Genomic DNA, 9237 nt, shown 5'->3' with positions numbered 1-9237 from the left:
TTACAGTTTAGCAGGTAGTCTTGTATTGTCTTTCGTTGTTAAACAGTTACTTACTATGAGTTATTATTTTTGAAATATTTCTGTTAATGTGTAGGAAGTGATAAAAGTAAAGAAAATAATGAGTTGCGTACGTGGAAAACGAATGGTTACAGCAGTTTTAAATCAAGAAAACCCCGAAGGTAAGCAATTATACATAATTAATACTACATTTATGTGCAAAATACACTTAAGTAGGAGCCAAGGAAGATCAGGGATAATCAGAACAGAGGATAAAGGAGAAAGGCTCTGTTCAATCTAGTCAACATGCCATGTACACTGAGCTTCGTAATGTTATACCAAGTACAAACTCTAAAGGTATTTATTTAAGCGTATTTTATTTGTAATAACAATTTGCTTAAATATTTGAGCTGGGCCATTGGGCTTTCGTTTTAATATAATATGAATCTTTTATTTTTACAGTGGATGATAAGAATATCTCACAAAAGGAATATTCAGAGCTTGGACTCCATATTCAAAAGCCTGACGAATTAAATGAACTAACGAAATATGCTGATATTATTCATAATGTTTATCGAAATTTACACTCTGAAGGTACTTATAATATTATTTTGCTTGTTATAGAAACTTTCCCTATTACTAATATTATAAATCTTGCATTTTACAGCTGTCTTTGAGAACTTTAGAGAAAACTTATATTTAGCTTCCGAGACTGATATTCAAAAGCATGACGAAACTAATGCTCAATATACCTAACCTAATAATATTGTTATAACACTCACAGACTCTAAAGGTATGTCTCTTATTTTTACCAATCACAACAGTTAATCTTTTAAACCACAGCCCGATTACTTTAATCTTGTTTAATAATATGTAATGTAACTTGTTACAGGCGATGATGGGAGCACTAATTCCGATTTACCAACAGAAAATTTGAGAAGGCAGCGCCAGCGAAATCAAGAGAAGTGGAAACGGAATGCTCGTTAAGGAGCAGGCAGTGAGTACGAAACCAGAGCCGGAGTAAAGGTTCGTGCTAAAACCTTACAAGAAGTTAACTGCAAATGTCAATACAAGTGCACGACTAATATTAACAGGCAAATACGGAAACAATTGTTGGCCGACTACCTAACTTTTAAAACTGAAAGAGCTAGATGGTCGTTTATTGATAAACAAGTGACAAGTGTTCCTGTAAAAAGAAAGTACATGGGTGACAGTAATCGACGCAAACGAACCTTAGAATATTCTGTTAGTATTAATGGAAAAAACCATAGAGTCTGTAAAATTTTTTTTTGACCAACCCCCAACAAACAAAGCGATGAAGTGAAATATTAATTAGGGATGACATCAAATCTCTACCCGTTGTTGCTTCTCACTATTGTCGGAGCAGTAGTAAGAGAATGTACTTGTCACCTGGGCTGAGTGAAACTCGGCTCTACTTAGATTATGTAGAATACTGTAGGGAGCGTAATATAGTTCCCGAAAAAGCTAGTTTCTATAAATCTACTTTCACAGATGAATATAATTATGGCTTCCATAATCCCAAAAAAGATCAGTGCGACTTTTGTACTCAATACAAAAATAAGTCGACTAAGCCAAAGCTAAGTTAGGTTCAACATTTGAATGCTGTAGTATGGATCTAGAAAAAATACTATTAGCACTAAGTTTACAAGTAGGACAACTATATTATTTAAAAAAACTAAAGACCTACAATTTTACATTGTATAATCTGGTTATTGGGGAGGCTACTAATTATATGTGGCATGAAGGTTCTGGTTCAAAGGGTGCATCAAAAATCGCCACATGCCTATGGAACTTCTTGATGTCGTTGGGAGAAACAAATTAAATAACTTTCTATTCTGACACTGCGTTAGGTCAGAATCGCAATTCTGTTATATCTGCAATGTTTTTGCGTGCTGTGGAGCATATGCCCATTAATATCATTAATCAAAAATTTATGGAATCAGGGCACTCCGAGATGGAAGTATACACTCTGCTATAGAAGCTCGAGCTAGAAAAGTAGATGTATTCACACCAGAAGGCTGCTATATGGTGGCTCGTACCGCTAAAACCAGAAAAACTTACTACAAGGTTGTTGAAATGGTACATACCGATTTTCTTGACTTTAAGAAATTCAGTAATCAGTTAAAAACAAACAAAACAATTTTTTAAAGCGGAGAAAGAGTTAAATGGCTAAATGTTAAGTGGTTTCAATATTGCAAAAGTGAACGTGCAACTATTTACTATAAATATCAACTGAGTGAGGACCACTTCCAATCTCTGAATATACATCGACGACAACTTCGAAACCAATCCACGATAGATAAATCAAATTTATACGCAGCCAAACTCAAAATTGAGAACGGCAAATCAAAAGATTTGTTAGAGATGTGTGAGAAAGGTAGTATTCCATCTACCTACCATGACTTCTACAAAGGTTTAGAGTTTGATGAGGATGCTACTCGTAAAAGCAGTGATACAGAAAGTGATGTAGACTAGTAAAGTCTTTATTATTACGTGGGCTCAATTTAGTTTTATTTCGTTGTTTTTTTAGAATAGTATGTAATAAATTTAAATATTTTAGAGGCATAATTTTTTTAACAATTACACAAATGCAACTAATTTTCAGTGCTCAATGGACGTATGCCACGTAACTTAAAAAATATTTAACAGAAAATTTTAATAATTAACATACGTCTAAATAATCCTATAAAGTATGCTAGTCTAAAGTTGTAGCTATAAATTTAAAAAAATGACCAAGTTATAAGCAAAACAATTGAAATGTATTGGCCTAAAAATGTTTGAAAGCCAATTTCTCAGTTTCACGACATTGTGGTTTACGCCTGTTGACTACCAAGACGACGATAGATATATATATATATATATATATATATATATATATATATATATATAATATAGGGTTTTTATCGCGGTTCTCAAAGAATTAGTTTGTAAGCACTTTTTGAAATTATCTTTATTGTATCTATTAAGAAACACACATATATATCTAACATAACCAATGTAAAATTTAAAATAAACGATCTTTAAATTGAAATTCTTATGAAACTAATTAAATTATATAGACAATGTAAATTATAAACAAACTATCTTAAAATTGAAATTCTTATGACACTAATTAAATTATGTTAACAAAATTTTGTACCTTTTTGTCACTGAATGCCTAAACGAAACTGTTCTCCAAAATAAAGATTTTAATCACCACTCAATGTCTTCGTTCTCAGCCTCGGTTATCCTTGTTTTTGTGAAATTACTTTTTCCAATTATCAGCTTCCACCAATTTAAAATATTTTTCTTAATAGAATTTATATTTATTCTTCTTTTTAATATACCAATATCCAATCACCATATAACTATTATAATTTTAATTTCTTCTAATCTCAATCTACCATATAACCATTATAGTTTGATTTCTACAAATCTCCAATCAATATTCTTCTAATATACTTTCCAATACTATCTAATTTTAATACTAAATCACTGGTTATTACATACTTTATACTTTCTTCCTAATTCTGACTAACTTAATAACTTTATACTGACTTCATACTGACTGCTTACTAACTGTGTCCTCTTTTCTTTATACTGACTTTACTATCTTGAAAATCTCCCCAACTAACTAACTATATAATGACTGCTTACTGACTAACTGACCATTTTGAATCCAAAATCACAGAGTATTTATATCTTTTCAATGTTCCAGAATCATCTGGCAAGAAATCATATTCGAATTGTTCTATTTCCTACATATATGAATCTTCTCGAATAGTCTCTCCTCGCAAACAGGGTTAACTTAGTGTTCTAGAGAATTCTTTACTTTTCTATCGAGAATTTTATTGACATTTAGGCTTTTCAGATCATTTCAATCAGATATAAACTTTAATGTAAATTAAACACCCCAAGTCAATAAATTACACTATTTCAAATCCGTAACTATATGTAAACTAAACATCTTAATTAACAAATAACCCCACTTTACATTCGTAACTATTATTTAACTGTCACTTATTCAGAGTAGGTATATTTGGTTGCCTATGCACATGGCTCACTTAAATATATCTACAATATCTTAATTATTAAAATAACCAAATACTTTTTATATCTAATATTATCTAGTGTGTAACTTATAAATTATTTTTTTTAAACACTATTTTTCTTTCTCCTATGTTTAATATCATCTCAATATATATATATATATATATATATATATATATATATATATATATATATATATATATATATATATACATATATATATATATATATACTAAGGTACACTCGAAGAGTGGTGGGTTTTTCGGTCAAAGTGGAGAAATAAAAGACAAAGACGATGGCTACTTCATCTATTTATTGAAGACGTTTCGCTTTCTGCTCAGAAAGCATCATCAGTTCATCTAAAAAGAACAATATGAAACCAAACATCCATAGAGAAGTTCTCTATGGATGTTTGGTTTCATATTGTTCTTTTTAGATGAACTGATGATGCTTTCTGAGCAGAAAGCGAAACGTCTTCAATAAATAGATGAAGTAGCCATCGTCTTTGTCTTTTATTTCTCCACTTTGACCGAAAAACCCACCACTCTTCGAGTGTACCTTAGTTTATATTGGATTGACGGTCGTACTCCTTTTCTCTATATATATATATATATATATATATATATATATATATATATATATATATATATATATATATATATCTATATATGTATATATATATATATTTATATATATACATATATTTATATATATATATATATATATATATATATATATATATATATATATATATATATATATATTATATCACGGAACACCTTTTTGACTTTTTAAAAATTAAATTTATTTCAAAATACAATAAACAAAGTTACGTGTTACAAATTTGATTATACTGTCCTTAAGACTAAAGAAAAATGAACGAATATAAAGAGCGACAAGTGCTTTTATAATATTAGAAACTGCTGACTCAGTGGGAACATGCAAAAACCTTGGGTCCCGCTGACTCTGCATGTGTACGGATCCTTATCGGCTCTGGTACTTGGAAGTAGAAACCTGATACCCTGGGAATCGTCGTGGTCAGCAACATTAGTTGGTACAATGCATATAACATATATATATATATATATATATATATATATATATATATATATATATATATATATATATATGTTAGATCACTAATCACGTATTTGACTTTTTAAAAAAAGAACTTTATTTGTTACAAATTAAATATTAAATAATAGTACAAAATTAAATTAATTTAAAATGACTAAAAACTGGACTGGTCGAAGTTGCAGCTAAAAGTGATTCCGGCATCTGAGAATGGTAATTTATAGGTTTGGTATGAAGTGCTGAATTGCTGTTCCCATGAATGTTGGCCAACGGTTCGTACAAAGTTCTAATGCGTGCTCAGCGGTTTCTATGGGAATGGGATGATGAAATCTGAAGTCGGCGAACTTAAGCTAGTTCAAGGTTAATATTTTCTCATATAACAGCTCCCCTTATTAGTGAAAAGTCAATGCCATTGCTTTGACTTTTACAGAGTAATTTTTGTTTCTGCTTCGCTTTCCTGTTGGACATTGGGTCTTCTTCTGAAGGAGGTTAAGCTTTGAAGTTTCTGTCTAATGGAATTTCTGCGTGGTAGTGGAGTTGGAGGCTGATCCTGGGACAAGGAGATTGCAATTTTTGGGAATATTTTGGTTCGGTATTTGCAGAAAAGGTATAAGATAACTAGGATAATAATCAGGGATAAGGTTGATATAGTGAATAAGGGTAGATGTTCCTCAATGAATGATTGGCTCATAATATGGTCCAGTTCTTCTGAATATTGGTCCAATTTGTGTTGTGCAATATTTAAGTCATCTACGTTGATTTTACTGAGTTTTAGTGGTTTCAATTTTGATAGGTGACTCTTTGTCTCAAAATGGTCACAGCATCTGTAGGGTACGTTAACTGGGTGACTTCTGTACGTGATATTTGTATATTTCTCAATTTGGTCTCTATCATGAATTCTGGTACTGCCAATGAATGCAATACATTCGGGAATTAATCTTAAGATTGAATTTGTTTTTATTATTTGTGTAGTGACGTCTTTCCTTGCACATTTGATTGTTACTGGTAATGGATCGGAAATGGTTAGTAACCATAAATTTCGGTCAATTTCTTGTACATTGTAACCTTGTGCCAAAAGCATGGACATCTGGCAAGTTTTTGGTAAGTTGCTGAGAGGTTTCAAAAGCTGGGCTTCACATATAGCATCTGTGTCTATGGGATACGGAAGAATGTCTGTACACATTCTTTGGTTTTGACTGATTTGTTTGCATTTTTCGGTGTCCATGGGTAAAACATATGAAATTGAATCATCATCTCGCGCTATGTATTTATGAACAGTTGAAAGTAAATGATGAAAACCAGTTTGATTATCTAATATTGGTATTGAATATAATTGATACAAGGTGAATATTTCGGGATCAACTAACGGAATTTCGAGAAGGAAAACAATTTTTGAATCAAGCTGATAAGCTTGTAGTTTTATTATGTCAATATACTGAGCTATATTTGACATATAAGTGGGTAGAGGCAATACGCTATTTTGTAATGACTGTGAGATTTCTTTTAATGCGTCCATTAAGTCTATGGGCGAAATAATAGAACTATGTAGAATTTGCAGGCGAGAGAATGTGATAGAATTTAGTATATCATTTAAATAATTTTCTAAAAATACGTAGCTTTCCATTAAGGACTCACATAAATGTAGTATTTGTAATTGTGCTTGGTAAAAGGAGATGTCATTATTAATGTCCAGAAGTGTAGTCTCGATAGTTTTTAAGTCTTTGTTAAAAGTTTCTTCGTCTATTTGCAATTTTTGAATTGTAGTGTTGAAAGTTCTTATAACTGAAGTGGTAACAGATATTTGATTTTTTAGGAGATTTTCAATTTGAGTTTCATCGGAATTTATCTTATTTATACATTTATTAAAGTATTCGCCATCAGAGGCGTCTAAATTTCCAGTAATAGATTTCCAGATTGTTCCAATACCATTTACTAAACCGCGTTTTAGGCGTTTATTATAAGGTACTGTGTCAGAGGTTATTTCTTTATATTTTAAATTAACAGAGTTTGAGATTTGTTTTAGCAGACTAACATGTGTCTGTACTTCGGCTTGAAAGGCAAGTTTTCTCGGTGTATCCACGTTAATAAATTTTTCTAACAGGTTTTCCAAAATTCTGTCATTATTGGATATTGTAGTTTTGATAGGTAATAATTCTTTGTAAACAAGTAAAGTCCATTTGTCATTAGATATTCGTATAGTTCCTTTTTCATGAAAAAATATTCCAATTGTGTTATTAATTGGAGTGAGGAGAATTTGGGATTGGACGATAGGAAGGAGTCCATAGAATCTGTAAAGGAAAATTATTCAAAATAAGGTTTGAGTCTGTCAAAATTTACTTTAGAGGTTTGGTTAGTTTTGGGGTTAAGGATAATTGCGGAATTTGTAAAAACTTCTTGAATTTCAAAAGGTCCATTAAAAAGATTATCCGATTTTGATTTAATTTGGGATTCTTTTACGTAAACTTTGTCACCAATTTTAAAATCAGGTCTTCGTTCTGAAATATTCTCGTCAAATCTTACTTTCGCCTTTTCTTTCTGTCTTTCTGTTTTTGCTCTGGCTACTTTGTAAAAATATTCCATGCGATTATTCAGGTCTCGAATATATTTACTCATTAGTGTTTTTTGATTGTATAGAGTTTCTGGTGGTCGGCCTGCAGTGTGCCCAAATATAAGTTCATATGGTGTGAAACCGTGGGTCTTATTCTTTGTGTTGTTATAGCATATTATTGCATAAGGAAGTATAGTGAAGGGATGATCGTTTGGGTTCTCGGCTTGATTTGCTCTAATCATTTCTGAGAGTGTGGCATGAAACCTTTCTATAGATCCATTAGATTGTGGATGGTTAACGCTAGAAAATGTTAGTTTAATGTCGTATAATTCGCATAGATCTTTGATTATAGCATTCTCGAATTCTCGACCGCAGTCACAATGAATTCTTAGTGGTGTTCCATAATGTTGAAAAAAGAGTAGGAGTGTCTTGACTACTGTTACTGCCTTTTTGTCTTCCAAAGGATAGGCTTGCGTGAATTTTGTCAATTCGTCACGAATAGTTAAAGCGTAGTTCCTAGTAGGGTATTCGAATATGTCCATATTTATTCTTTCGAATGGTGTTTTTGGAGTTTCTGTTATGACTAGTGGTCCACTTAAGTTTTTCCTGCAAATCTTAACTTTTTGGCAAATTTCACATGCTTTTACAAATTTCTCTACATCTTTTGTTAAATTCTTCCAATTGTATTTCTGCTTTATTCTTCTGACAGTTTCGTTTATTCCTCGATGTAAGTTGTTTTTACCGCAATGGTAATGATCTAAAATTTGAGGGATTTCGTCTTCGCTGGCTGTTTTAATTATATTTTGACAGATTCTTAATTTTAATTCTTTGTCAGCAAAAATATAAGAAAATATCTCTAGGATAGGTAGTTCGAGATTATTTTCGACGCAATATATTTTTGATTCATCGAATTGATCTTTATTTGCAAAAAGTACAAGAAACAAGTGTGATATTACTCGTTCGGGATCAAACGGTAATGGTATAATAAAATATTTTCGATCTTTTACAGTTTTGCTGTGTACAATATTAATTCTTCGGTTACTATATTCCATGTTTTCTTCGAATATGTCATTCATTATGTTCTCGTGGAGTTCTTCAAGTTTATTTTGCCAAAAAAATGTAACAATATTTTTGTTGGATTTGTCTAATAAGTCCGTATTCGATGTTTCAATTTTAGAATAATCGATTATTGACTTTGTTCTATACAGTTCGATAAACTTGTCAAGTTCTTCGGACATTTTTTCTATATTTTCTTCATCGTCGTCTTCGTTTTCTTGAGTTTCCGTGTCATCTTCATTCGATGCATGTAATGAGATTTTTGATTGAAAGTTTGCACAATCCTTGAAATGGTTAATCTTTATCCTTGAGAGGGCATCTGCATTTCTGTTTATTTTTCCTGCGCGATGTTCTATTTTATAATTGTATTCTTCGAGTTTTAGGCGCCAACGCGCTAATCGGCTTCCGGGATCTTTTATCGAGAAAAGCCATGTAAGGGGTCGATGATCGGTAATCAGGGTGAATTTTCGGCCAAAAAGATATGGTCTAAAATGTTTGACTGCCCATACGAT

This window comes from Diabrotica undecimpunctata, chromosome 11 (assembly GCF_040954645.1).
Source record: "Diabrotica undecimpunctata isolate CICGRU chromosome 11, icDiaUnde3, whole genome shotgun sequence".
NCBI classification, from domain to species: Eukaryota; Metazoa; Arthropoda; class Insecta; order Coleoptera; family Chrysomelidae; genus Diabrotica; species Diabrotica undecimpunctata.
This window is presented reverse-complemented; position numbering follows the sequence as displayed.